Raw genomic sequence first — 16611 nt, 5'->3', positions numbered from 1 at the left:
GACATACATAATAGACCAGCATGTGAGAGATAATGAGGGCAAGTCCAGCTTACCATTTCAAATCAGGATAATCAACACTCCCAGATAATGGAGAGCCCTGCTGTGTATCTTTAGCTCAAATTTCTATTTTGCAACCTCCCCACCCCCACCCCAAATCGTAACCCAAAGCAGGCCGGTTTCTCACGTGCCTCAGGTCTCCAAGGATTTGTCATCTGACCATGTCGGCTACTGTCTAGATACTGATCACAAGAAACAGAGATAGCTCAGGCTGCTCTCACAGTACCCCTGCTGTGTAGAAGGAGTAAGAAGTCTCACAACACCAGGTTAAAGTCCAACAGGTTTATTTGGTAGCAAATACCATAAGCTTTCGGAGCACTGCTCCTTCGTCAGATAGAGTGGAAATGTTCCACTCTATCTGACGAAGGAGCAGTGCTCCGAAAGCTTATGGTATTTGCTACCAAATAAACCTGTTGGACTTTAACCTGGTGTTGTGAGACTTCTTACTGTGTTCACCCAAGTCCAACGCCGGCATCTCCACATCGTGTAGAAGGAGGCCATTCAGCCCATCTACACCAACTCTCCAACAGAGCATTTTACCCAGGGCCGTTCCCCCTGCCCTTTCCGAGTAACCCATTTAGCACGGCTCATCTACAAATCTTTGGACACTCGGGGGCAATTTAGCACGGCCAATGCACGTAATCCGCACATCTTTGGACTGTGAGGGGAAACCAGAGCACCCAAAGGAAACCCATGCAGACACGGGGAGAATGTGGAAACTCCACACAATCAATGAACTGAGGCCTGAGTCGAACCCGGGTCCCTGGCACTGAGGCAGCGGTGCTAACCACTGTGCCACCGTGTTAAAAATGTCACTCCTTTCCCAAAAAAAAGCATATTTATTTGTAACGTACAAAGGTTGCCATTGTATACAAGATGTTAGATTAATAATGCACATTGCTGACTTTTAAAGAACATATTCATTCATGGGATGTGAGTGACAGGCAAGGTCAGTATTTATTAGCTATGCCCAATTGCCCAGGAGAGCAATATGTTGCAATGCTGCAAACTGGAACAGAATGAGCAGGGAGCAAACGATGCAAGTAATATTGAGGAGGAAGCTAGGCAAGCATCTGAGGGAGAAAGGAATAGAGGATTATGATGAGAGATTTAAATGAGGAATGATTGAAGGAGGCTCAAGTGGAACAGCATAAATGCCGGCATGGACTGGATTGCCTCGATATTGTACACCCTACGTAAACCTGTGCAAGTCTGACCATCCCCAGCATGTACAATTTACTGGTGGGGTGAAGGAATTAAGGTTGTGAATGTAGCCCAATCCATCACGCAAACCAGCTTCTCATCCACTGACTCCATCTACACTTCCCGCTGCCTCGGAAAAGCAGCCAGCATAATTAAGGTCCCCACCCACCCTGGACATTCTCTCTTCCACCTTCTTCCGTCGGGAAAAAGATACAAAAGTCTGAGGTCACGTACCAACCGACTCAAGAACAGCTTCTTCCCTGCTGCTGTCAGACTTTCGAAATGGACCTACCTCGCTCTAAGTTGATCTTTCTCTACACCCTAGCTATGACTGTAACACTACATTCTGTACACTCCTCTTTCCTTCTCTAGGTACGGTATGCTCTGTCTGTATAGCGCGCAAGAAACAATACTTTTCACTATGTTAATACATGTGACAATAATAAATCAAATTAAAAATTAAGTTTTCCTTGAATTGCAGCAAAGAAACATAATTTTTGGTTCAGCATTCCTGGTATGATGGTCCCACACACCGAGGGAGCATCATTCTTTGACTGTTCTGCTTAAACGGTTGAAAATCATTTCCAAAGAGCTTGAAAATCACGTGCCTTGTGAACTGGGAAGTATAAAATGTAATAATACATCCGAGACATGTAATAATACATGACTGTGTTCATTTATTTAGACAGTCACACAGGTAGGATTGATATAGAACATAGAACATTACAGCACAGTACAGGCCCTTCGGCGCTTGATGTTGCGCCGACCTGTGAAACCAATCTAACCTACACTATTCCAATATCATCCATATGTTTATCCAATGACCATTTAAATGCCTTTAATGTTGGCGAGTCCACTACTGTTGCAGGCAGGGCATTCCACGCCCTTACTACTCTGAGTGAAGAACCTACCTCTGACATCTGTCCTATATCTATCACCCCTCAACTTTAAAGCTATGTCCCCTCGTGCTAGCTATCACCATCTGAGGAAAAAGGCTCTCACTGTCCACCCTATCTAATCCTCTGATCTTATATGCCTCGACTAAGTCACCTCTTAACTTTCTACTCTCCAACGAAAACAGCCTCAAGTCCCTCAGCCTTTCCTCATATAGAGGGATATGGGCCAAATGCGGGCAATTGGGACTGGCTTAGTGGTAAAAACTGGACGGTACGGACAAGTTGGGTCAAAGGGCCTGTTTCCATGCTGTAAACCTTTATGATGAGCAAAGAGCAGCCCCAAAAATCGGCAGCCCATCCACCACTGTGTCCACAATGTGTGTCACCTACAAGATACTCTTCAGAAACATGCCAACCCCAAGTCGCAAACCTGCCACCTAGAAAATACCAAAAAAAAACCACAGGTGGGAACCACACACCACATTTCTTTGCTGTTGCTGGGTCAAAGTTATAGAGCTCCCTCACAGCACTACAGGAGAACCCTCAGCACCTGGACTGCAAAAAGGCAGTTCACCACCACCTTGGTAACGAGCTCACACTTTATATTTTCCTGACACTCCACTGCAAGTTTGTATTTTTTTTTAAATGAAGAGGGAAGGTCACACCAAGTTCCAGCACCCAATTAAAAACTCAGTATCCTTTGAACCAAATTGTACGCACTAAGAATTACTGTGATCCACGAGTCAGCTGAGATTTGACCATTCCTGAACTGCTTGCTCAGGGTGCTCATAAAGGTTTCATATAAAAGTGCCTCGATCAATGTTTTGAAACAAGAAAGCGCTATTGCAGATGTAATATGAATTGCTTTGTTTAAATACAATTAAATTATCCTCAACATTTCTTCTGCTGTGTCCAAGTGTTCAGCTCAACTGGAAACCCAAGACGGCAACTAAAAGATTTCCAATTCCCCCACCCTCTGCTTTGTCTGCTTCATCTTTTTCGCTTCAATTTGTTGGTGTACGAGTATTGTGAGAGAAAAAAAAAGAGACAGGCTGTTAAAGTTTTCCATCTTGCACTCATCAGGACAGATGCAAGAATGCCAAATTTCAAAAGAGAGCAACAATTTATACTGCACGAGGAAAGGGGTGCCGATTGGTCAGCAAGACGACCCTCTCCACATGCATGGTGAAGGATTCCTTCACCTTCACAAAAACTATACCATATTTTGACAACAATGCCATATCCATGAGCTTGTCTGGCATGATTGAATTGTTTTGCAATGTGCCGCTCAAGGAAGCCAATGTCATATTGGATAGTCAGAAGCTGTCTCCCAGGGTGGAAGAGTCAATTACGAGGGGGCGCAGGTTTAAGGTGCGAGGGGCAAGGTTTAAAGATGTACGAGGCAAGTTTTTTCTTACACAGATGGTGGTGGATGTCTCGAACTCGCTGCTGGGGGAGGTAGCAGAAGCAGATACGATAATGACTTTTAAGGGGCGTCTTGACAAATACATGAATAGGATGGGAGTAGAGGGATATGGTCCCCAGAAGGGCAAGGGGTTTTAGTTCAGTCAGGCAGCATGGTCGGTGTAGGCTTGGAGGGGTGAAGGGCCTGTTACTGTGCTGTAATTTCCTTTGTTCCAGGTCATTATTCCATAGTAATCTGAATGTGCCACCATTTTCTGAATCTGTATTCATCAAACTTACTTTCTTCACATTTGCGCAGTGTTAAGGGAGTTCAGTTTTAACTACACTGTATATGCACAAATAGACGTTTTCCTAGGTTTCCACAAGATCCCATTTTCGATTGACACCTCACCCCCTTCCCCTTGCATATTTCCAATGTGTACAGGATGATACGTTTGCTACACGTGAATCGGCAGCTGCAATAATTTCCTTATACACCTCAATGCACTCCTCCCCTTGCTCAAATTCACCTCGGAAATGGAGCAGCGCAATGAGCATCCTTTCCACAATGTGCTGGATGAAAATCCACCAGAACAATTCAATGCCTAACTCAAATACAGAGGAGACATTACAGCGATACACACCACCACTCCTGGCATGAAATCCTGGCCTGATCAACTCAAATGTAAAATTATAGTTATAGCTCGATACCCAGCCATATGAAAGAAGTCGGCTTCAGCAGCGAGTCTCTTATTTCAACAATAGTCGAGTTCCCTCCTTCAAATGACTATGCAAACTGGGCTGTGTTTCCAACAGTGCTTTGTCATGCTCTCAAGCAACTTGTCTCTCTCAATAAGACGACTTTGATATGATTTGTTGCCATTTTATGAATATAATATTTGGCCAGCAGTAAGTAAAGGTACATTCACAATCATACAATGCACCAATCATAACAGAGATGAACATAGACAGATGGACAAAGCAATGGACAGAACAACATGCAGCAAAATGGATAGATAGAATGGGACATAATTACATATCTCTATAGCAATACTCTGAGTCAAAGGTTATGCTGTTCCAAAGAAGATTGAGGTGCACATTTTTAGAGCTGGAAGTTAGAGAAAGGGCTGGTCAGAAACTGGGGTGAAATGAATTTCTTGAAGAAAGGGTTCACTCACTTACCGTAAAGAGATAAATAAACACATCAAGTGTCAATGGCAACTGTCTGTTGGAAGGACAATAGAGCAAGGACTAAAATAATATAGATACATCTATAAGTGTGAAGAATAGTATTTACACAAGGTAGCTGTTGCTGCCATTTATACTATATTGTGTAGTTCTAAAACTGTAGTGAGGCTTTGAGTGCTCACCATATTAATAGGGGTGGCATAGTGGTTAGCACTGCTGCCTCACAGCACCACGCACCCTGGTTCGATTCCAGCCTCGGGTGACTGTCTGTGCAGGGTCTGCACGTTCTACCTGTGTCTGCGTGGGTTTCCTCCGGGTGCTCTGGTTTCCTCCCACAGTCCAAAGATGTGCTGGTTAGGTGCATTGGTCATGCTAAATTCTCCCTCAGCGAACCCGAACAGGCGCCGGAGTGTGGCGACGAGGGGATTTTCACAGTAACTCCATTGCAGTGTCAATGCAAGCCTAGTTGTGGCCAAGAAATAAATTTTAAACAACCTCTCCGACATTGGAAACTACTTTTACAAATGTGGACTCTCATTCTCTTGGGTTTTGTATTATTGAAAATTCAAAATATAAACAAACTTAAGGAATTATTTCCAAACTCTTCCTTCTCCTGTCCACTTCACTTTCTGCACATGATTTGGTATTGGATATTCAAATTCACACTTCTTAGTTTAAGCACTGCTCATTCTACAATCCGATTAGTTAAGGGGATATACAATGCCCTGTTCACAGGTCCTAGCTCTCCTGTAGAGGGTGTGGAGTAGGAAGGGGCTTGCAATTACTCCAAGTTCCAGTGCAAAACTCCACAGTCTGTGAAGATTTGCCATTGAGTGCAAAATCCAGCCTAATGTGTCTCCCCCCCCCCCCCCCAAATCGTGCAGCCAATGGAGGACATCCAAGTTGTTGCTTTGGAAAGTTACAGGCAAGTGAGCTTTAGACTCACGCTACAGACTGGGGTAGTGGGAGGAAGAGATTTATTTAAGAACAAAACACATATGGTTGTTTTCATTAACAGACTGAGAAGCCAAATTCTCGTACGTAGTTATTTGCATATTTTACTCCAGCGTTAGTCCACAATCTCATGATTCATGCTGTTTTAAATGTGTTTTTTTTTGGCTTCAACAGCAGACTGGAATGGATAGGGCTTAAATGAACATGTCCTTGCCTGAACTCTGGAATGTTCTGTACATGATGTGGAGATGCCGGCGTTGGACTGGGGTAAACACAGTAAGAAGTCTAACAACACCAGGTTAAAGTCCAACAGGTTTATTTGGTCCCAAAAGCCACGAGCTTTCGGAACGCTGTTCCTTCGTCAGGTGGGTGGGAGTTCTGATCACAAATAGGGCACAAAGACACAAACTCAATTTACATGAATAATGATTGGAATGAGAGTCTTTACAGTTCATCAAGTCTTAAGGGTACAGACAATGTGAATGGAGAGAGCATTAGGCACCGGTTAAAAAGATGTGTAAAAGAACAGTCTTGCCTGGTGATTGTCGAGCGGATGAATGAACACCGCTCGACAATCACCAGGCAAGACTGTTCTCTTCCTGTTGGGAGCACTTCAGTGGTCACGGGCATTCAGCCTCTGACCTTCAGGTAAGCGTTCTCCAAGGTGGCCTTCACGAAACACGACAACGCAGAATCGCTGAGCAGAAACTGATAGCCAAGCTCCGCACACATGAGGATGGCCTCAACTGGGATCTTGGGTTCGTGTCACACTATCAGTAACCCCCATGACTTGCAAAATCTCACTAACTTTCCTGTCTGGAAACAATACACATCTTTTTAAACTGGTGCCTGATGCTCTCTCCACTCACACTGTCTGTACCTTTCAGACTTGATTAGCTGTAAAGACTCACATTCCAATCATTATTCATGTAAATTGAGTTTGTGTCTTTGTGCCCTGTTTGTGATCAGAATTCCCACCCACCTGACGAAGGAACAGCGTTCCGAAAGCTAGTGGCTTTTGCGACCAAATAAACCTGTTGGACCTTAACCTGGTGTTGTTAGACTTCTTACTATGTTCTGTGCATACAGAGGTGAAGGAATAGTCAAACCTGAACTCTGGAATTAAACTGAAGAGGCAGGGATTTGCATTACTGACACAAGCAAGTCAGAGAGAAATGGGCAGCAACTTACAACGACCAGGATTCAAGAGCAGACCAAGTAAAACAATATATCGAGCCTTAGGCCTCGCCAAGAAACGCGTTGACTGGCATCTTCTGGCTGTTCACACCAGTGGGATCCTTTAATGTTGCCGATGACACACCCCCACTGCGGGTCTCCCGGCAACATGGGGTGCAGTTGGTGGGAAATCCCATTGATAGCAGCGGGACCCAAGACCCAAAAGATTCTCCTGCCACGAGACACACGCGTGGGGAAGCTCCAAGAAAGAGTGAATAGCTTACATAGCGTCCTCCTTCCCCCATGGTAACTGCACCCATCGCTATCCCCAGTGTCAGACTCTAGTTGAAGCACACATGACTCTCACCAACGTTTACAGGTACACCATAGAAAGCATTCTTCCTGGTTGTATCACAGCTTGGTATAGCTCCTGCTCTGCCCAAGACTGCAAGAAACTACAAAAGGTAGTGAACGTAGCCCAGTCCATCACGCAAACCAGCCTCCCATCCATTGTCTACGCTTCCCGCTGCCTCGGCAAAGCAGCCAGCATAAGCAAGGACCTCACACACCCCGGACATTCTCTCTTCCACCTTCTTTCGTCGGGTAAAGATACAAAAGTTCTGCATCCTATCCTTCTCCTCTAGGTACTCTATGAACAGCATGCTTTGTCTGTATAGCACGCAAGAAACAATACCTTTCACTGTATCCCAATACATGTGACAATAATAAATCAAATCACGCACCGACATTCTCAAGAACAGCTTCTTCCCTGCTGCCCAAAGACTTTTGAATGGACCTACCTTATATTTAGTTGATCTTTCTCTACACCCTAGCTATGACTGTAACACTACTTTCTGCACCCTCTCATTTCCTTCTCCCTTATGTACTCTATGAAAGGTATGCTTTGTCTGTATAGCATGGAAGAAACAATACTTTTCACGGTATCCCAATACATGTGACAATAATAAATCAAATCTACCTACCTGACCAAGCTTTGGTCACCTGTCTGATCATCCCCTATGAAGGAGGGTAATATAAAACTTTATAGTATAAAAGCCCCTCATTTTAAATTTACTTTAATAATTAGACCAGGTTAAGGTAAAGATTACAAGGTGTCTTATATATAGAATAAGGATTCACCCTGTGCCTAACACAATATGCAAAGGTATTGTCTGTATAACCACAATTTAACCAAGCATTATGAACTTAAACTGTATTCTTAATGTGTTTTGTAAATCTTGGCCAATGGGTGAGGGACTAATGAGCTCCTAATGCTGCTGAAAGGTATAGAGCGTTATTGGCTAAGGTAATAATGTGTAATATTGTAATTGGACCCCCCAGTTTGGGTGACAAGCTGGGCGGGAAATAAAAGTGTTCAGAAGAGTATATCAATCTCACACTTGTACCGTTACGGCAGAAGGGGTAGCCGGTGCTTGCTGACTATCTTTTCTCCTGATGCATGCATTAGCAATAAACTTCTTTTTGCTCTTTCATTACATGCTGTCTTTCATGGTCTCTGTACTGGCTGAATTCAGCTGAGTACTTGACCACCCCCACCAAGGGCTCCCCCCCCCTCAGGTTCCTCTTACACCCTGATATGTCCAGGAATGCTCATGTGAAACAGTTTTACTATGTTAAATGCATTATATAAATACATGTTGTTAAATGCCAAATTAAACCATCTCAAAAGCACTCCACACTGGAATTGGAGTTCCCAAGAGGAAGTGGCTATATCTGTCAGACTCATTAGAGTTGGCTGCATGTGGATGAGCAAGGGATGGAACTAATTAAAGAATGCAGTGAAATGCCAAAGGCACAGATACCAGTACAACTAAACACGCAACTGGAGGCTGAAAATCCCCTTTAAGAGGGAGCATGTGACTCAGACCCAGGTCAGAAAGGTGTATGTTCAAGTCCTGCTCACAATCTAGGCTGACGCACCAGTATAAGGAGCGAATGTATTGGCCCCAGAGGGGCTTGCCATTAGGATAGACCTCCCTCTACTCTCCCAGGTGGATGTAAAAGATCCAACACATCCAGACTCCTGGTCGACATTGGAACCAAAGCCACTAATAAAAAACTGATCAGATTATCACATTGTTGTTTATGGGAGCTTGCTGTATGTGAATTAGTTGCATCATTTCCTGGATTGTAATAGTGACGACAGTACACAAAATAGTTTAGGACACGCAGAGGTCACGTAAGGTGCAGCACTAATGCAATGTGTTCCTCTTTATTTAAAAAAATGGAGCATTAACCATGCACGCTTATCTTTGCTTAATGCTGATAAAACTTTACAGTTGGAGCTTTGCCCCACTCCCCGCTTAATTGGTGTGTATAGTAAATACTACAGCAATGTAATCCATCAGAACAGGTAGGCAGATCATGTCAGGCACCTCAAGGTTAAACTACAACCTTGGAAGCAAATGTGATTTGGCAACAATGAACAAACAACAGGAAATCATGCATGGGTGAAATTTACACTGTGAAACTTTTCAACTTACACATCTCATAAATGGTGACCCAGGAGATGCACAGACGCTGGCATTGTGTTGGCTTATACCCAACTAAAATATGGGCAAGCACAACTGTAATAAAAAAAAGCCATGTACCAGATTAATGTGACTGCCAAGATTTGGGAGATTTATTGCTTTTTAAAATTTTGCCTATTTCTGGGATTTTTATAGACACTTAAATCGCTGACTGGACATAAAACTGGAATGTACAAATCACTGGGGTGGCACAGTGGTTAGCACTGCTGCCTCACAGCGCCAGGGACCCGGGTTCGATTCCCGGCTTGGGTCACAGACATTGTGCGTGTGGAGTTTGCATGTTCTCCCCATGTCTGTGTGGGTTTCCTCCGGGTGCTCTGGTTTCCTTCACAGTCCAAAGATGTGCGGGGTCGGTGGATTGGCTATGCTAAATTGACCTTAGTGTCAGGGGGACCAGCAGGGTAAATATCTGGGGTTACGGGAATAGGGTCTGGGTGGGATTGTGGTTGGTGCAGACTCGATAAGCCGAATGGCCTCCTTCTGCACTGTGGGGATTCTACGATTCTATTCTATGATCTGATCCCACTCATCTCTACCTCACAGGATATAAACAAACATAATTTTATACTTTGTGCTCAGGTATCTGGAGTAGAGCTGGAATCCCTGACCTTCTCACCCATGAAGCAGGACTGTTACTAAGGGGTGGCACAGTGGTTAGCACTGCAGCCTCAGAGTGCCAGGGACCCGGGTTCAATTCCTGGCTTGGGTCACGGTCTGTGTGGAGTCTGCACGTTCTCCCCGTGTCTGTGTGGGTTTCCTCCGAGTGCTCTGGTTTCCTCCTACAGTCCAAAAGATGCGCTGGTTAGGTGCATTGGCTATGCTAAATTCTCTGTGTACCCGAACAGGCACCGGGGTGTGGCGACTAGGGGATTTTCACTAACTTCATTGCAGTGTGAATTTAAGCTTACTCGTGATACCAATAAATAAACAATGTAAACTTAAAACTAATAGTGGCGATCTTTTCTGACTTGTACCTCACTCAGGAGGATAGGGATAAAGCTAGCACAGGCAAGTCCATGAGAAACTACATATAGGTAATAGAAATGAAACAAAATACTGGGGGTTGTGACACTTTGACAGCTGGATTTAATGATAGAATCCCGACAGTGCAGAAGGGGGCCATTTGGCCCATCGAGTCTGCACCGACTCTCTGACAGAGCATCTCACCCAGGACAAAGCCGCACTCTATTCCCATAACCCCAAGCATTTACCATGGCTAATCCCCCTAACCTACACACCTTAGGACGCCAAAGGACAATATTATGTTTATTTATTGGTGTCACAAGTAAGCTTACATTAACACTGCAATGAAATTACTGTGAAAATTCTCCAGTCGCCGCACTTCAGCGCCTATTCAGGTACTCTGAGGGAGAACTTAGCATGGCCAATGCACCTAACCTGCATGTCTTTCGGACCGTGGGAGGAAAGTGGAGCACCCGGAGGAAACCCACACAGACACAAGGAGAACGTGCAGACTCCGCACAGACATTGACCCAAACCGAGAATCTAACACAGGTCCCTGGCACTGTGAGGCAGCAGTGCTAACCACTGTGCCACCCGTAATGATGCAAGGCAATGCATTTTAAATCCTACTGAAGACTCAAACTTAATTATGTAAGCTACTTTACCTCTGATCCAGCTACATTTCTACATGCATTTGTCTGCTCTGGATTTACAGCAGTTGTTGTTAAATAAAGGTATCACGTTGGTAGGACCTCTGCTTATCGGGTGAGAAGGCCACGGATTCAAGATCTACTCCAGATACTTGAGCATAAAATCTAAGCCGGCACTCGTGACAGAGCGCTGCCGTATCAGAAGTGTCGTCTTTCAGAGGAGATGTTGAACCAAGACCCTGTCTGCCCTTTCAGATAGGTACGAAAAATCCCAAGGTCACTATTTCATAGACATTTACAGCAGTGTCCTTGGTCAATATTCATTCCTCAGCCAAGACTTAAAAACAGATGTTGTAGTCATTTTGTTGAGGTTTGTGGGAGCTTGCTTTGCATAAATTTACTGTCATGTCATGAATCCTACAGTGACTACGCTACAAATCTAGCTTTTTGGGATGCCCCAAGTTCACGGAAGGTAATGAATGTATCAATGAAAGCCTCTCTCTTTCGAATGCTGATTTGAGTGTTTCGTATTAAAATTAGCAAGGTGTATAATGGAACTCAGGCAATATCTGCGGTCCTGATCTTCTGTATTTTATAAACTCAGTTCAAACACACCCTAAAACTGCACAAGAATCTGATGGTATAATTGTTCTTTCAGAACGACAAACAATTGGATGGCTTATGATATTGGAACATAGGACTTAAGGAGCAGGAGTAGGCCATTCAGCCCATCCGAGCCTGCCTTGCCATTCAATAAGATCATGGCCGATCTGGTTGTGGCCTGAACTCCACTACTTTCTCAGAAGACTATAAGGAAATTTGGCATGTCTGCTACGACTCTCACCAACTTTTACAGATGCACCACAGAAAGCATTCTTTCTGGATGTATCACAGCTTGGTATGGCTCCTGCTCTGCCCAAGACCGCAAGGAACTACAAAGGGTCGTGAATGAAGCCCCGTCCACCACTCAAACCAGCCTCCCATCGACTGACTCTGTCTACACCTCCTGCTGCCTCGGAAAAACAGCCAACATAATCAAGGACCCCACGCACCCCAGACATTGTCTTCCACCTTCTTTGGTCGGGAAAAAGATACAAAAGTCTGATGTCATGTACCAACCGACTCAAGAACAGCTTCTTCCCTGCTGCTGTCAGACTTTTGAATGGACCTACCTTGCATTAAGTTGATCTTTCTCTACACCCTAGCTATGACTGTAATACTACATTCTGCACTCTCTCCTTCCCTTCTCTATAAATGGAATGCTTTGTCAGTATGGCATGCAAGAAACAATACTTTTCACGGTAAACTAATATATGTGACAATAATAAATCAAATCAAAATCACATTGCCGTCTGGCCCCCCCCATAATCGATTAAAAATCTGTCTGCCTTGAATAAATTCAATGACCCAGCCATCACTGCTCCCGGGGGAAGATAATTCCATGTATTATCGACCCTTTTTGAGAGAAAATGAATTTCCCTCATCTGTCTTAAAAGGGTCGATCTCTTATTCTCAGACTGTCGTCTGGTGATATTTCCAGTGTTCAAATTAACATAACATGCTTGATCATGTGCAACACTGCACTGCCAGGCATTAAGAGCATTAGTGAGAACTTCCATTTATAAAGCGCCATTCACCACTTCAGGATATCCTCAAGCACTTGACAGCCAATGAGAGACACATATTGACCACTGCTTCTTGACATTCAATGGTGTTACCATCACTGAATTCCTCATTGTCAACATCCTTGAGGTGGAGATGCCGGCGTTGGACTGGGGTGAACATAGTAAGAGTTTTAACAACACCAGGTTAAAGTCCAACAGGTTTATTTGGTGGCAAATACCATTAGCTTCCGGAGCGCTGCTCCTTCGTCAAATGGAGTGGACTCCATCTGACGAAGGAGCAGCGCTCCGAAAGCTAATGGTATTTGCTACCAAATAAACCTGTTGGACTTTAACCTGGTGTTGTTAAAACTCTTACAACATCCTTGAGACCAGAAACTCAACTGGACTCGCCACATAGGCACTGTGGCTAGGAATACTGCAGCAAGTAACTCGCCTCCTGACTCCCCAAAGCCTGTCCACCATCTACAAGGCACAAGTCAGGAGTGTGATGCAATACTCCCCACTTGCCTGAATGCGTAGAGCTCCAACAGCACTCAAGAAGCTTAAAAAAGTTAAAGTGAATTTATTAGTCACAAGTAAGGCTTACATTAACACTGCAATGGAGTTACTGTGAAGTTCCCCTAGTTCCCACACTCTGGTGCCTTTTCGGGTCAATGCACCTAACCAGCACCTCTTTCAATCTGTGGGAGGAAACTGGAGCACGCGGAGGAAACCCATGTAGACATGGGGAGAATGTACAAACTCCGCACAGACAGTGACCCAAGCCAGGAATCGAACCCAGGTCCTTGGCACTGAGGGAGCAGTGCTAACCAATGTGCCGCCCAAGTCTCCACGAATGGGACGCAAACCCACTTTCTCCTCAGCCAGTGGCAAGGATGCTACCCCGAGCCTCGATGGGCACTCGTCAATTCGCATGTTAATTTGCCGAGAGTTAGGACTTGCTAACTACATTCAGCTTTGGTAATAAGCTGCATCAATTACATTTTGCGGGCTGTACAAGATTTCAGCTACTAATTATTTCCCAAATCTAACCAGGCAAGCTGTTAAAATGACGATATTGGTCTTCTCACGAGGAAATGCTCATTTATATCTTCCTAACTCAGAATGCAATAAACCCTCCATTAGATAACCAAAACATTGCACCGGGAGCTAGTCAGACTTGCAGATTTCAACAGCAGCTGAACTTTCCCCGTAAACGTTTCTACCACTCCGAGCAAGCCACACCCTGTAACACAATTGGTGCAAAACACACAAGGTCCAATGCAAATTTATATAATCCTAGACTCTGAATGGTTGCTCATTCTGCTTGGAAGTGTCACCATTGGTTAGTAGATACACTCATCCTCACAACACAATGCCTTCCAAGATCAATTGTGAAGTGAATCTCAAAGTCTCCTTTACCTCACTGGATCCTTCCTGACAGTCAGTCAAACCGTCTCCAGTTTCCTGCACCTCCCCGCTCTTCTTAAAATCATCTTATAGCCAATAAGGTTCCTTCTCTTTGAAGAGTAACACCATATTGCTGAAGTTTTTCATCTTGCACTCATCAGGACAAACACAAGAATGCCAAATTTCAAACAACCACAACAATTTACGGTACAGGAGAAAAGGATGCCGATTGGTTAGCAAGTTGACTTTAACTGGCTGAGGTCATCAACGTGCCAATTTTCCATGGCAACATAGAATCCCTACAGTGCAGGAGGTGGCCATTTGGCCCATTGAGCCTGCACCAACAACTATCCCAGCCAGGCCCTATCCCTGCAACCCCATGTATTTACTCTGCAAATTCCCCTGACACACTAAAGGACAATTTAGCATGGCCAATTCACCTAAACTGCACATCTTTGGAGGAAACCCATGCAGACACGGAGAGAACGTGCAAACTCCACACAGACAGTAGCCCAAGCCAGGAATCAAACCCAGGTCCCTCAGCAATATTACACAAGCAATGGTAACAGTTCATAGGGGCCTCCAGTAAGGAAAATGCCAATCACATCCCCCACCCCCACACAAGATTTTTCCAACACAAATGAAGGCACCTTCAAGAACAAACTAGATTAATGCTTCAAACTGAGTTGCTCCCAGCACTTCAAGAAAGTTGGTTACATCACTGTACTGTAGCCACAGCATCATGTATTAATATGGACAATAGCGTCATAAAATCTAAACTCTGCAGCAACAATTCCAAAGGCCCACCCAAGACAAGAAACTTTTGCCCTCTTGCAAAGTTCACGTTACACTTCAAGCAAGGTTGGCGGGGGAGGAGAATGTCAGCAAGGAGAGCTTTCAATCAACTGGCAGAACCAGAGGAATGACAAAAAAGTAAACACACCCCCTGAAAGGGCAATGGGAGCAGATCCAACCTTAACTTTCCAAAGGGAATTGGATAAATGCTTGGAAGTGGAGAAGTCAGAGGTGTAGACCGAAACGGAGGGAGGGAGGGAGGGAGGGGGGAGTTAATTGGAATCTTCTTTCAAAAAGAGCTAGCACAGACTCCATGGGCCGAATGACCTCCTTCGGCACCCCATCATTCTTGGGAAGTGAAAAAAAAATCCCAAATGAAAGCCCAGTTCAGAAGACACATAAATATATGCACAGGATAGTGAAAGGACGCAATGGACAGGAAAACAGCTCGAGGCTTGGGAAAGCAATTGCAGAGATAATAGGGGGAGGGGGGAGAGAGAGAGAGAACAGGACAGTAAAAAGAACACCACAGGCAGGTATTGTCAGAGAAAAGGAATTGCAGGGAGATAACAGGAGAGAGAGAGAACAGGATGGTTAAAGGACATGACAGGCAGGGAAACAGGTAGAATCTTAGGAAAGGAATTGCAGATAATAGGAGAGAGAGAAAAATCAAGCCCATGCAGGAATCACTCAATTGAAACTGGAAACGCCATATCAGTAACCGGAAACTGCACCGCACTTGCCGTGTAGAAAGGGCCAGAACAAATGCTGACATTAATTTTGTAAAACACACACACTCAATGCAACACACATGGACCATTCTGAAGACTGTAGTGTCCTGGCTTTCCCCTGCAAAGCACTGAATGCTCTGTAAATAGAGGTGGTTGCAGTGTCAATACATTGCACAATGCTTTTGCTTTGTAAGACACACACTCATAAACAGAGCCAGGAGCAACTCTCAATAAAATCAAACCGAGATGTCCTCTGCTGTGTATGCGTGCGCCAAGATTACTCATCTCCCCTTTTCCACGGTGTATTTGCGAGGAGGTTCATCACCACCTGAATGTCCCCTTTACTCACACGTACCCGAAATCGCCTTCCCTTTGAAACGATGCATCAAACACCCCGATTCTTTCTCTCTCTCTCTCAATCTCGATTTCAATAGTAAATTGTCCTCAGAAGCAGCACAGTGTTAATACCAACGGAGTGGCTCAAGCTAGTTTCATTGGGCTTGTGAGAATGCTGTACACTTCCTGTTTTTGTCTCTCTCTCTCTATCAAGGTACTGTAAAGACTGGGTGGGGGAAGATTACTTAATGAAATGCAGCCCAATCAGCAATTGGAAACAGCCGAGAGCAGACCTGGGAACAGAGCTAACATCATTCCCCCTCTCCCCAGCAAACGTGTAGCAACAACTTCCCATTCAAACCTGTCACATTTTTATTCTCCCCATCCTTCTCTCAGTTTCAGCACACGCTCTGTCGATCTTTGCTCCGATTTTTAAAAATGTATTATCATCACACACACGCTGATTCCCAATCAGTAAACAAGCACCTTCACTGCAGGGAAATTAAATGTTGAAGGTTTATTTGTGTTAGACTGAAAAATTAAGGAGGGAGATTTCTTGCTCGTCCCAGTCCCAAGGGAGGTATGGATTAAAATAGAATGGAGCAGAAGGAGGCCATTCAGCCCATCGACTCTGCACTGACTCTCTGACAAAGCATTTTACCCAGCCCACACCTATCCCTGTAACCCCCACA

The 16611-nt window shown here is 44.5% G+C and overlaps 1 protein-coding gene across 1 annotated transcript in view; it reads right to left on the bottom strand.

The window, feature by feature from the left end:
* The window catches only part of LOC144495960 (myelin basic protein-like), a 186975-nt gene extending 170863 nt beyond the window's left edge, over positions 1 to 16112 (bottom strand). The window contains exon 1 of the mRNA XM_078216859.1: positions 15939 to 16112. The gene's annotated coding sequence lies outside the window, so the exon portion shown is untranslated. The remainder of the gene's footprint in view (positions 1 to 15938) is intronic.
* Between the last annotated feature and the right edge of the window lie 499 nt (positions 16113 to 16611).

This window comes from Mustelus asterias, chromosome 7 (genome assembly GCF_964213995.1).
Source record: "Mustelus asterias chromosome 7, sMusAst1.hap1.1, whole genome shotgun sequence".
Lineage (NCBI taxonomy): Eukaryota > Metazoa > Chordata > Chondrichthyes > Carcharhiniformes > Triakidae > Mustelus > Mustelus asterias.
The sequence above is the reverse complement of the archived record's forward strand: the minus strand, read 5'-3'. Positions and strand labels throughout refer to the sequence as shown.